The sequence below is a fragment of the Ascaphus truei genome, chromosome 2, assembly GCF_040206685.1.
Source record: "Ascaphus truei isolate aAscTru1 chromosome 2, aAscTru1.hap1, whole genome shotgun sequence".
Taxonomy (NCBI): Eukaryota; Metazoa; Chordata; class Amphibia; order Anura; family Ascaphidae; genus Ascaphus; species Ascaphus truei.
Window position 1 is genome coordinate 242,357,868 of NC_134484.1, and position 14,528 is coordinate 242,372,395.

Genomic DNA, 14,528 nt, shown 5'->3' on the forward strand with positions numbered 1-14,528 from the left:
ACACCGCAGCGTGAATCCTTCACTTTAATGGGCCATCTGCAGGGAGAGGAAGGCCGATGGTATTCACCTTTCAGATGAGCTGTGACGCAGTCTGCAGTTGTCTCTGCATCTCCGTCTGGGTCCGTGTCCCAAGTGAAGGTAAGCAGGGCTGTTTTTCCTGCATCTGAATGATGTATATGACCTTATATGGGGCTCTACATCAGGAGGGGGGGGGGGATATGGCCATATTTGGTCATCGACATCATCAAAGTGGCTGGACAGTGTTACATATCCTTTCCAGACCCATTGATGATAACAAATCATAACAGTAATGGGATCAGTGCAGGCCCTAGAGCCCCACTCCCCTCCCTACGAATGAAATAAACTCACAGCGCTTCTTTTGGACAGTGACAGGTTTATTAACTGTTTGAGAGCAGGACGGGCGGCAGCACCAGAGCGCCCCAGCCCCTCCGGCACAGTGCGATTTACGTGATCACCGAGTCAGTGATGAGGAGTCCTCTTCCGTTCATCCACAGGAGCCCAGAATGGGATCTCCACTAGAAAAAAGAGCCTGTGATCCCTGCTTTACAAGATCTCTAGGATTTCAAACAATATGATCTCATAAACTATTCTGTAGCCAATAACAATAAAATACACCAAAACACACGACATATCTACTTATCCTAAAATATTTAATAAATAAGGTTAAAGGTTTACAGTTCTAATATATTGTCAGAATTTTGACAAACTTGGACCATCTTGATGTTTGGTTCCGGCTCGTTAATGTCTGGAATAAGAAGAACACTTTATAATTATTGTGTCACATTAATGTGCAATTTGTTTCTTGTCTGTTGCTCAACACAAATTAAGTTTCTAGCAGAAGTGATATATAGACAACTTTGCTACAATCAATGATTAAGCTGCACACAATTTTCAGAATGGCTTTTCCCGCTTCTCCGAAATTGAGTAAGGAACACAAATTGAATTTGATTAATACTTTTCCAATTTTTATGACAACTGCATTTTTAATACTTTTGATATACCGTACCTGTAAGTACATTTTTACATTAAAAATGGAGATCTAATATGGATTCTTTGTATGTGATTCTGGCTCCGTTATGGAGGCTTTAATTCGTGCAAGAATTTATTTTTTTTAAATATTAAACGCAATTTGTTTTCACGACTCTATGTTGGTAAGAAAATGCACTGGCGTAATGTTACTGCTTCAAAATAGTGATTTGGTAATATATCCATTGCTCTTTTTGTATCCATGTCAATGGTAAACTGATATACAAATATACTTATTTACACTTATTTAATTGCATGTGCAAAATGCTCCTGTACTTTAATGAACCCACTCAAAAGTTTACTTTATCTAATCAGCTTGATTGAAAAAAAATATATATAAAAAGTATTTAATTCATGGTGTAGTAAAAATAGTAAAGTGACATTGTGAAAATAAATGTATAAGGAATATTTGGAGGCTAATGCAGAGACTATCCCCAAATAGGAGAGGTCCACTTGAGAGAATGCTATAAGGGATCTGTTCGATACCTGAGTCCTGAGCCTTCCCCTTACCTGTACCTGCACCTTCCCCGGAACCGAACCTGTCTTCCCCTGCATCCCAGGCCTAAGATCCCAGTCCAAGGTCGGTGTACTACTTCCTACCTCTGCCCTGCGGGTCCGTATCATGTCCTGCAGTGAGCAGCGTTACACACGCCTGGCTGTCATAACTAATAAAACGTCATCTTTATTGGTCTTTATAACCCAAGCTATTAAGATCCTGGTGAGCTAATTCCACATTACCACATGTTGCCACATGGTGTATCTACGAAGTAACCGATTGGCAGGTGAGTCCAACTTTCACCCACACCACGCTGTTTGTATGTTATACTCCTTTCCCATCTTCCCCCCATACTTTTAATGAATTACTTCACAGCTCACCAGTAAGTATCTTAATAGTTTGGCTTATTTAATTAGACCAATAAAGATTGTGTTATCAGTCATGACAGCCAGTTGTGCCCTAAAGTGGACCTCTCCTATTTGGGGCTATTTCATTAGCCTCATCATTAGACCAAATATTCTGGATCAGTTTTCACATCAGGTCCTCACAGATGCCCCCTGTGCCACTGTATTTTCAAAATGTTCTCAAATTCTTCTCATGCACTAAGAGGCGAGAGTTGTTCCAGTTTCATCCTTTCTTTGTTGCATTAAAAATAATATTGTGATTTTTACCTGGTATTTCAATAGTCACATCTTTACACAGGTTTACACTGGGTAAATTTGATACCCCAGACACGACCTAAAAGGAAAACGCAATGTATTAGTATATTTATTTGTAATGTACAGTATACTTCCATGTGTATTATTCTGCTGCCGCTAACTCAGTGTCTGTATATGCTGTGTATCCCTCATGTACTTCGGTTGAATACGCTCTACACACTGAATATAGAAAAATACAGTACAATTCCAAATAAATGAGTTGGAGACTGAGCCAAGGAAGGGTCACGACCCTTCCTATGCTGATTCCTTTCGGTAGGAGCACGCCGACAGCACCTGGATCTCCAGATGATCAACAAGTGAGTTATTTCATTACTTACTGTTACTCAATTTTGTGCCTTACTATTTCATAGTCCTCTGTAGCCACTGACACTACATACCCTACAGTGGGCACTGTAAAAGATAAGATGGCAATTGGGCCAAATGCTGGTGTTATACACCAATAGTATATTAGTTGTTTGCTTTATTCCACTTTTTGCAGCACTTTCCACATTGCATGTTACACGAATAACACAAGAACCCAGCAGCTATACAATCAGCACAGGCCTGATTTGGGTGTGTGATAGGGTGAAGTCACTTGCTGGTGAATATGCCTGGGAAACAACCCTGTGACTGCTGAAACCAGCAGTCAGAAGGTTAACCCAGTTAGAGCTACTTGAGCAATTAGGGCTGCACTAACACGGCTGTCAGCCAGCTTGATAAGGAGGCTAATGCTGGTAGCAGGTGGGTTTTCTCATATACCAGAGCTGTCCTGTCTGCGGGATCCTGAAAGATTGCCTGAATGTGCTCTTAGGACAGAAGTCCCAACTAAACAGATAAGAAATTGTTCTTAATTCTACATACAAGAATCTGTTCTTTAAAGCTGGTAACCGGTTTAGTCGGCCAACTTGCAGTTGGCTTTATACTGTGTAGTTAGCCTCCCTACTGTGGAGTAGGTGTTATTTTTTATGTTTTGTGTTTGCCGTAAAGGGACGGTGTGCCTTATGTTTATTTGCTGTGGAAAATAAAACCAATAAATATAAAAGAGAAAAGAAAGAATTGCCGGCGCCAAATCAGTCCTTTAAATAATAATAAATCCGAATAAAGACCAAACACTACCCCTGAAGAAGTGCACGTATGTGCATGAAACGTCGTTGGGAGATTATTCTGTTTTTAGAACTGTCTGTTTAGTTGAGGAGGATATTGGCAGCAGTTGTGTAGGCTGTGGGGGGAAAGGAGAGGAAGAGGAGCAGCGATTTCAGTAACACCGCAGCATGTGACGTCACATCCACCAGGAAGTTCCGGTTTTCGTGAGACTCAACATCCATCCCCCACACGAGTCAATCCCTAAAGGAGCTCCAGTTATCATCAGAGAGGAGCACCTGAGCGATCTTCAGCTTTACTGCTTTTACCATCTACTGTCCTGTAAGTAGGGTTTCAATTTTACCCCTCTGGACTTAAGTGCTGTATCCTCCGGAACCCAGTATTTCAATGTTAATAAATAGCTTTTTGTTAGGATTATAGTCTTGCTAGTGTCTGTCTGTCATTGTTTGTTATGATTGTCATGTGTGAGTTTTTAATGTTTTAATGTCAACTTTTTTGGTGTACTGCACCATTATCTGTTTGGTTTCTTCTCTTTTTTACATATTGCACTATTATTTGGTGTGAGCCGTTCATTGACCCCTTCACTGCCTGTTTGCTCAAGGACACTTTTGGGACTTTGCAAGAGACGGTTTGGTCTTTATTCGGATTTATTATTATTTAAAGGACTGATTTGGCGCCGGCAATTCTTTCTTTTCTCTATGGTTCATTTTCTGACTGTACAGTCAGTATTTGCCAGGCTGCCTGCAATATTTATTTCAAGTATTGTCATTATTTATATTTTTTTAGCGCTGTTTTGCACCGTCTTTTTTCGTTAAATAAATATAAAAGCCTTACCCGCTCTTTGGGATTCTCAATGACCACACCATGAGGCCCTACTGCCACATGGTGGAACGTTCCAATTATTATTATTCGGTATTTAGCTGCAAGGTAACATGTGGATAAGGGGATGCTGATTAGCGTGATAGAAACAACACAAATTCTAAGTGCCATCATTAAGGAAAATATATATTGTTGATTAAAATATATATTTTTTATGAATGACTGATGAAGACTAGGAACTACTGGGAGGCAGCTTTTATAGGACAATAATACCCTAGTTTCGTTATTTACATTTAACCCCTTTACTTAAGACAGCTACAGTGCATTTTTAACCTGCACATCAGACTTCGGTGTATGTTAGTAAATATGTTCTTCTTTCTCCGTGATTAACCTCTGCCTCTATATCTGGTGCTCTTCTCTTTTTTTGTCATATACCACCACCAGGAGAAGGGACTGTAAGAGTTTCATTATTCAGTTTGTTAAAGTACAATAAGTGTTATTTCTATTGTTCCGATGCATGCATTATACTTTAATATATTGCATTATTAGAACGATTAAAACCCTGAATGTGGAATATTTATTGATGTGCTGTTCTTATGCAAAGAACACCCATTTCATTTGAATACCCACTACCTCGCCCTATTAAAGGATCTTGCTCCATATTATCTTGAAGTGCTCCACTTGTTTTTGGTGTCGTTATCCTTCTTATTCCATCAATCCGTGCTTGTATTGTTAACAGTGCCTGCTATACAGAAATACAATTCTAAGAAATATTCGTATTCTACATTAATACATATTATTATTATTATTATTATTATTGTATTGAATTTGCCATGCCCAGTGCAAACCTAACTTTTCTGGATAAGACAAGACATCACCACACAAAGTTCAAAAGAATGGCAATAGCATGCAATAATTCTGAATGAGGCTGTCTGTATCCCTGCTCTGTGTTAATTAAATGGCATTCAGAGCAGCAGTTTCCTCAGTGAACACTGGCCAAAGAAGTTGTGAGGAACAATCAGGGAATGAACACACACGAGGATGCACTTTAAATTGCATATGTTGAACAGAGTATGTTGGTTCTTTCTAAAACATAACCTGGCTACGGGTCCCATGGGGTTGGTGTAAAACCACTTCTAATTATTTTCCAATTAAAAGCCCAGCACACACACACTTCAATTTACTACAAAGGATACGTGCAGCACATTTCTGGTCCATAGGGCCCTTTGTAATTTGAAAAAATATATATCCCAGAGTACAGGAGCAGTAATAGTGAGTGGACAGTGAGGCTGGCTCCGAATAAGAAATAATTCCAGATTTCTTTTACTCGCAAATCCAGTTCTTCTTTTGCGTAGTTCTAAGGAAATAAAAGGTAGTCACATTAGCTGCAATCCGTCCACTTTTAGTTGTAGGTTTTCTCTGGGATTGAACCGCACTGTTATAATTTGTGAGACATTCAAGATGGCCTTTTCCCCATGCACGCATCATTTGCAAACTGTTGTGCAAACCTACCACAGTTTGATTCCTGAACATGCCCATTCATTCACAAAATGTTGGAGGACTATTGGTTTTATCTGTTCACATTTTCGCAAAACTTGAAATTTGCCAATATTCTTCTTGCTTTCTGCTCAAAGATGTCTTCTCTCTACCCCCTTTGTATCTAAAGCCCTCTCCTGCCTTAAACCTTTCTCACTGACTGCCCCACACCTCTGTAATGCCCTTCCCCTCGATATCCGACTAGCACTTACTCTATACATCTTTAAGACCCACCTTAAGACACACTTGCTTAAAGAAGCAAATGAGTAGCACCGTAGATATTACTAGACACGATACATAAAGCTTGGCCCCCTGCAGAAGCACTTACCAAAATGCCCTCCTACTGTCTCTGTACATTCCTCCTACCTACCAATTAGATTGTAAGCTCCTCAGAGCAGGGACTCCTCTTCCTAAATGTTACGTTTGTCTGAAGCACTTATTCCCAGGACATGTTATTTATATCTATTTATTATTTGTTATTTTTATGATTACCTCGTGTATTACTACTGTGAAGCGCTATGTACATTAATGGCGCTATACAAATAAAGACATACAATACAATATTCCCCTAGTTTGACAAAATCCACCAGTGTATTCACAAATTTTTGCCATTTCCATCTGACCGTATTGGCTAAAAATGTACTATTGTGATTTCTGGAAAAGTTTTATATCTTCATTTTATGTCAGCTCAAGTGTGAATGCCCAGAATTTGCCATATTCGCTCACTTGTGTTCAAGTTTTACCCATATGTATTCATGGCTACTATTAATGCCACCAATGGGGTCTGAATAGTAAAAACAAAGAGTTAATTGCTACAATACTAAAATGTTACTCGGAAATGTGTTGTCGACAACCCAGTAATGTTGTAGCCTTCAGTACAAAGGACTCGGGGCCATCCCTTAAGGTTGGAGGAAAGGAGATTTCACCAGCAACAAATGAAAGGGTTCTTTACAGTAACGGCAGTTACAATGTGGAATTCATTACCCATGGAGACTGTGATGGCAGATACAATAGATTTGTTAAAAAAAAGGATCTATTGTAAATTCTTCTGTATTTGGTACAATTTTCAAATGACCTGAAAATTGCAGGAAACCCTTTAACGGTGCCAAGAGTTCCCAGGAACCCCAGTTAAAAAACACTGTGTTAGACCTTTATTACGCAAGAAGAATTTGGGGGCATGAAACAAAAAACTTTTGTGTAGCTGCTCACTTTTCCTTGTATAATATTCACTGACGTGTAATGCATATTGTGTGGGGCATTTCTTCTTTGAATGACTGCACAGTCATAATGTACAGTATGTGACTTGTTAGCAATTAGTATAAAAAGTAATTATTTTATTTCTGCAATAGAATTTAGACGAGTAATGTATACAAGACATCAGAATATACATGAAAGCAGACATTTACACAGCATTTAGTACAAAGCACATAAGACATTTTTGTTCATCATTTTAAGTCTAGTGGAAAGTGGTTATGAATAATGTTACATTGGACGTTGTACCTTTTTGCCTCAAATATTTTAGGAATATTTTCTAATATGTCACTACCAAAGACTATTAAAATATCATACTTTCCTGCTGGATACCGGGTCTCTGCCGCGTGATCCTGTAATATTGAATGAAACAGAGTTACTCTTCCTAGATATTAGTATATCGGCGATTTCACCGATTTAGAGTTAACACTAAGAACAAAAACTTGTGTAACTATTAAGAGGGAGTGTGTGACAGAGCTCAGAAAAACTACATGAGAAGAAATCAATGTTAACAACAGATAGATAGAAACGGGAGATAAAAAAGTGGTTTATCAAAAGACAGAAGGGAAGCCACAGAAGAAATGTTCAATTCTTTTCTTTTGACATTCAAACGTTGTATTTACTTGTTTGAAATGTACATTGTGGTGCTAAGCACTTAAGGACCAATTTAAATAAATTGGTCAAAAGTAGCCCATTCAAATGAAGGGGCCCTAAGGTAGATGATAGCGCAGTACCATTTTGTAAATATGCTCTTGTTTGGAAATTTAAATAGAAAAGCTGTTTTAACCCTGAAGAAAAAAAAATTAAACTTGTCCCGAGTGTACTTTTATGTACAACTGACTTAGAAAGAAAAAGCAAATGTCTCAATTCACTAAACAGAGAAACCCTTCTACACGTGCGACTGAATGAGCAAAAGTTCTTGCACCAACTAGTCAGGATCTTATGCTGGTATTATCTTCTACATTATACATCACATCTATTTAAACAGAGATTATGCACCATCCATTGGTCATTTTCAAGTGTTAGGTATTTAAATAACTAATATATCTTGTGTGGTTCTCTGGAATATTTGAACATTAAAATGGTAACTAACAAGATCAATTGTGCTTCATGTTATCAAATGACTTACCTTTCCAATCAGTGCCGGAAGCTGTACAGCACATATTCATAAGCAATATTATCTTCAGGAGGAAAGTCACAGCTGCTGTGGCAGGGAAAACCATGGAGAAATGATCCGCCAGCCACCTACATCTAAATGAGAAAAATATTACATGGGTATTTAGTTTCATTTCAGTTCTATTGTGAGATCCTTAAATATAACTTAATATTTTAACGGTATGAATACTTGATTTTTTTTTTATATATAGTGCCAACCAACAGTGTATGCAGCGCTTTACAAAATTACAATATACAGGGAAAATAAAGTACAAATAGTGGGGATAAGAGAAGCAAGTAAATGACAACAGACGCTAAGGGAGGCCCTGCCCCGGAGAGCTTACAATCTAAGTGGTACATTGGGAGATTTGCAGACAGCAGGTGTACAAGTGCGTTCATTAAAGTGCAGCCAGGGAGGGGAAGTGCCTCTGGAGTCAGTAACATACATGTAGATAATGTAATGTGATGGTTTTTTTTTAATAGGTATAAAGAGGTTAGTGAAAAAGGTTCAAGACATGACAGGGCGGTAGAGGTAAAAGGGGCAAAGATGAGACATCGTTGGGTCGAGTAATTCTTCCCACTGTGCAGACCATGGTTTATCTAAGAAAACTAACATTATAAACGGTCTCCTCCCTCTATTGTATTTTTTAGCATGAAGAGGAGTCTCTTATTGTACATTAGATAAGCAAGATGGCTGCTTCCAAAGTGGCCCCTAATGTCTCTGTAAGACTTGAATTTAAAATTCATACTATTGTAGGGTTAAAGCATTATTATAAGCAGATACTCACGGAAACCAGAAAAACAATCCATTAAGAAAGAGAGAATAAAGAAGAAAAAAGACTACAAAAGGCATCTTCCAGGGAAATGCCTTGCGGTAATCCATCTTCTCAAAGAGCTGATATACAACTGACCAGCATCTTATGAACACGCAGTCACCGGACACTGGCGGAACTCCAGAGTACTGTGAGGTCACCGCATGTTGTCACATGATACATTTAAGTACAAACGTAGTTTATGAATGATAGCCAATGGATGTAGCACTGGGCTCTGCCTGTGTTTTATGTTGTGTCTCTGATTTTAAGTTTATGAATGACACAGAGTGAGAGAGTGACTGACACAGAGTGAGAGAGTGACTGACACAGAGAGTGACTGACACAGAGTGAGAGAGTGACTGACACAGAGTGAGAGAGTGACTGACACAGAGTGAGAGTGACTGACACAGAGTGAGAGAGTGACTGACACAGAGAGTGAGAGTGACTGACAAAGAGAGTGAGAGTGACTGACACAGAGAGTGAGAGAGTGACTGACAGAGTGAGAGAGTGACTGACACAGAGAGAAAGAGAGAGACTGACAGAGTGAGAGAGTGACTGACACAGAGAGGGACTGACACAGAGTGAGAGAGTGACTGACACAGAGAGTGACTGACACAGAGTGAGAGAGTGACTGACACAGAGTGAGAGAGTGGCGACGTGGTGATCAAAGGGAAGCGCAAACATGTGGAGATATAAAAAATAAAACTGATGGTGCAGTATTGTGACAAATAAATACGTATTCTTCTTTAAGTCTGCTGTTATTTATACTCACAAATGTGAGGATGATACTGTGTACGTAAAGGTATCTTTGGGTATATGTCTGCAGTGATGATAAGCTGGCTGGAACCTCGGTGTGGGAATATATTCCTTAAATGGTTAAACACAGAAAAGCCAACATAGCGCGATCTGTTTAAAAACTGTATTCAAGTGGTTAAAAATATAACATTACACTCACATGATGTATGCTATTTAAAAGCATTTAGATACGCAATGCATCTCGCCTCCGGTATCTTGGTGCAGTTTTTCCTTCCCTCTTCTCGGCGTGCGTCTCACTCGTGCGTTCCAGCAGGGCGGATGTGACGTCAGTGAGACTTCGGGAGTTCCGGTTTGGAGGGCTGGCTGTGAATCACCTTCACTCTACGCGTTTCTTCCCTTAGAGTGAAGGTGATTCACAGCCAGCCCTCCAAACCGGAACTCCCGAAGTCTCACTGACGTCACATCCGCCCTGCTGGAACGCAGGAGTGAGACGCACGCCGAGAAGAGGGAAGGAAAAACTGCACCAAGATACCGGAGGCGAGATGCATTGCGTATCTAAATGCTTTTAAATAGCATACATCATGTGAGTGTAATGTTATATTTTTAACCACTTGAATACAGTTTTTAAACAGATCGCGCTATGTTGGCTTTTCTGTGTTTAACCATTTAAGGAATATATTCCCACACCGAGGTTCCAGCCAGCTTATCATCACTGCAGACATATACCCAAAGATACCTTTACGTACACAGTATCATCCTCACACTTGTGAGTATAAATAACAGCAGACTTAAAGAAGAATACGTATTTATTTGTCACAATACTGCACCATCAGTTTTATTTTTTATATCTCCACATGTTTGCGCTTCCCTTTGATCACCACGTCGCCATATTCACCTGGGATTGAGAGAGCAGTCCTGCACTGGGTCACAGCAGCATTCAAGGATTTGTTTGTATCACTTATATTTATTCAATTTATGGTTTATATGTTAATATTGGATTAACACGTGTTTAAAGCTTATAATAGAGCGCCACTTTTGATATATCACGTTTTGCACAGAGTGAGAGAGTGACTGACACAGAGTGAGAGTGACTGACACAGAGTGAGAGAGTGAGAGAGTGACTGACACAGAGAGTGAGAGTGACTGACACAGAGAGTGCAAGAGTGAGAGTGACTGACACAGAGAGTAAGAGAGTGAGAGTGACTGACAGAGAGTGAGAGAGTGACTGACACAGAGTGAGAGAGTGACTGACAGAGTGAGAGAGTGACTGACACAGATTGAGAGAGTGACTGACACAGAGTGAGAGAGTGACTGACAGAGTGAGAGAGTGACTGACACAGAGTGAGAGAGTGACTGACACAGAGTGAGAGAGTGACTGACACAGAGTGAGAGAGTGACTGACACAGAGTGGGAGAGTGACTGACACAGAGAGTGAGAGTGACTGACAGAGTGAGAGTGACTGACACAGAGAGTGAGAGTGACTGACACAGAGAGTGAGAGATGAGAGTGACTGACACAGAGAGTGAGAGAGTGACTGACACAGAGTGAGAGAGTGACTGACACAGAGAGAGAGAGTGAGAGAGTGACTGACACAGAGAGTGAGAGACAGAGAGTGACTGAGACAGAGTGAATGAGACAGAGAGTGAGAGACAGAGTGAGAGACAGAGAGTGACTGACACAGAGATTGACTGATGCAGAGAGTGACTGACACAGAGAGTGACTGATACAGAGAGTGAGAGACTGTGACCGACGTGAGAGACTGTGACCGACGTGAGAGACTGTGACCGACGTGAGAGACTGTGACCGACGTGAGTGTCTGTGACCGAGTGTCTGTGACCGTGCGTGTCTGCGTATGTATGTTTTGTTAAACCGTTTAATAAAAAAAGAAAACAAACTTTTTATTTTAATATTATTTTTATTATTTTCTGGACTTACCTGAGGTCTGTGTGGACTGGTAGTCTGTAAAAAGTCTGCCTTGTGGCAGACACCACAACGTCCGTTGTGAGTGCCCCCGCTGCAAGAAAAAGGGTGCACAAATATGAATATGAAGTGTAAATCAATATTTAAATGCAATACATTTGCACCCTAAATCAGAGTTCTGGACCAGGGATTTGTGTGTGTGTGTGTGTGTGTGTGTGTGTGTGTGTGTGTGTGTGTGTCTGTGTGGTCTGCCTGCAGCGGGGGTGGGGGGGGGCCTTCCCTGCACACACACAGCCCCTCCTCTGTGTGTGTGTGTGTGTGTCTGTGTGTGTGCCTGTGCCTGTGTCTGTGTGTGTGTGTGTGTGTCTGTGTGGTCTGCCTGCAGCGGGGGTGGGGGGGGCCTTCCCTGCACACACACAGCCCCTCCTCTGTGTGTGTGTGTGTGTCGCTGTGTGTGTCTGTGTGTGTGTGGTCTGCTTGCAGCAGGGGTGGGGCCTTCCCTGCACACACACAGCCCCTCCTCTGTGTGTGTGTGTGTCTGTGTGTGTGTGTCTGTGTGTCTGTGTGTGTGTGTGTGTGTGTGTATCTGTGTGTGTGTGTGTGTGTGTCTGTGTGTGTGTGTGTCTGTGTGTGTGTGTGTGTCTGTGTGTGTGTGGTCTGCCTGCAGCGGGGGCAGGGCCTTCCCTGCACACACACAGCCCCTCCTCCTCCTGACCCAGGTTTCAGCCGACATGGGGGACTGCAGTGAAAGTAAGTGTGTCTTATAGTGAAAGTAAGAGAGAGAGTGTGTGAGTGAGTGTGTGTAGGAGACATCTTGAGGGGAGGGGGAGAGAGAGACATGGAGAGGTGGGAGACATATTGAGGGAAGGGGGAGAGACATGGAGAGGTGGGAGACATATTGAGGGGAGGGGGAGAGACATGGAGAGGTGGGAGACATATTGAGGGGAGGGGGAGAGAGAGACATGGAGAGGTGGGAGACATATTGGGGGGAGGGGGAGAGAGAGACATGGAGAGGTGGGAGACATATTGAGGGGAGGGGGAGAGACATGGAGAGATGGGAGACATATTGAGGGGAGGGGGAGAGACATGGAGAGGTGGGAGACATATTGAGGGGAGGGGGAGAGAGACTTGGAGAGGTGGGAGACATATTGAGGGGAGGGGGAGTGAGAGACTTGGAGAGGTGGGAGACATATTGGGGGGAGGGGGAGAGAGAGATATGGAGAGGTGGGAGACATATTGAGGGGAGGGGGAGAGACATGGAGAGGTGGGAGACATATTGAGGGGGAGAGACATGGAGAGGTTGGAGACATATTGAGGGGAGGGGAGAGACATGGAGAGGTGGGAGACATATTGAGGGGAGGGGGGAGAGAGACTTGGAGAGGTGCGAGACATATTGAGGGGAGGGGGAGAGAGAGACTTGGAGAGGTGGGAGACATAGTGGGGGGAGGGGGGGAGAGACATTGAGTGGTGGGAGACATATTGGGGAGGGTGAGAGACACTGGGGGGAAGGTGAGAGAGAGGCACTGGGGGGAAGGTGAGAGAGAGAGACACTGGGGGGGAAGGTGAGAGAGAGAGACACTGGGGGGAAGGTGAGAGAGAGAGACACTGGGGGGAACGTGAGAGAGACAATGGCTAAACGGAGGGATGAAGGTCAGGCAGAGATGGCAGTATTGAGTGGCTTGGGAGGATCAGTTTTGGGGGGCTGAGGGTTCTTCTTTGGGTCACGGGGGTCACTTCGGAGTATTGATCAGCAGGGGAGATTCATCATTACCCCCCTTGAGTTTGGTTATGGGGGTCCCTGATCCCTGAGCAACATTTAAAACGGGAATAAATAAATAATATATAAAATTGGTAGGTAGGAGTGGATGATACTGGGGAAAGCAAATGGGAGAAGGAAAAAAGGGGGGACGGGAGAGGGAAGTGATGTAGCAAAGAGGTGGATGAAAGCCCCTTCAAATGAATTGCCTTTGTGCACCAGAAGAAAACATATTACCAGGTGCCAGCAATAAACAGTGATCCAATACTAGTATACTGCCTGCAGCCCAAGCGATTTGTGAACTTGGCTGCAGGAGATTGTATACGCGTGGCGGACGCGTCACAAAGCTGGTTCGCTCTCATTGGCTGAACCAGCTCACGTGCGCTGACGTCATGTGATTTTGATTACATCAGGCAGGGGGGGGGGGGCCAGAAATTTCATGGATGAAAAGTGGGGCTCGGCATAAAAAGTTTGCTCACCCCTGCAGTATACAACCCAAATGTTAAATGGGAGTCAAGTCATATGCCCAGATATTTAACAAATAGTGTCAGGAGCTACAATGGTGTTATCTTAATCTGATCTTCAAATAATCCTTATCACATACACAAGTCATGTGCTCACGGGCTCACCGAATCCTGTTTTGCTGGGTTAACAATTCCCAGAACGTGCCTCCTATTCCTCTGAACTGCAACTCCAGGTTGGCACTTTAACTAAAGTTTCCCTTACTACCTTCTCTCCTACTACCTGTTGCCTCCTTCTCTGGGATCCCATTTTACATACCCCCTCCCCCCTTCTTCTACTGCAGTAGGTGCTTCTGTGCTGCAGTTCTATCCTGCCAGTGCAGAACTAAGACTAATGCATGTGGTGTTTCCTCATCTCTAATCAGCTGGGAATTAAAGCAGCAAAACATGCAGCACTGCACAACTGGTGTTTTTTTATTTCTTTCTTTCATTACAGGTTTGAAACAGGGGGTCTCTGGAGCTGAACATTTTTATTTTCATCTCCCAGAATCCCCTTCTTCCAGAGCTACTTACCCTCCGTAGGGGCTGCCGGTATTTCTGTGGAATTTAAATTTCCAGTTCATGTGGGTCAATAGCAAGCCGCACCGGATGATGTCACGGATTCCTATTGGCCCGCGTGATGCGAGACATTTAAACGCCGCCATTTCATTAGGTACACAA

At 42.3% G+C, this 14,528-nt stretch overlaps 1 long non-coding RNA gene across 1 annotated transcript; it reads right to left on the minus strand.

Annotated features, from left to right (window-relative positions):
- Window positions 1–380: 380 nt before the first annotated feature.
- LOC142487190 (uncharacterized) lies at window positions 381–11,982 on the minus strand. Its single transcript, XR_012799163.1, has 6 exons — window positions 11,607–11,982; window positions 8,078–8,199; window positions 7,267–7,301; window positions 5,358–5,518; window positions 2,215–4,321; window positions 381–766 (listed from the first exon to the last, which is right to left on the minus strand). It is a non-coding gene; the product is annotated as an uncharacterized LOC142487190 (long non-coding RNA).
- Between the last annotated feature and the right edge of the window lie 2,546 nt (window positions 11,983–14,528).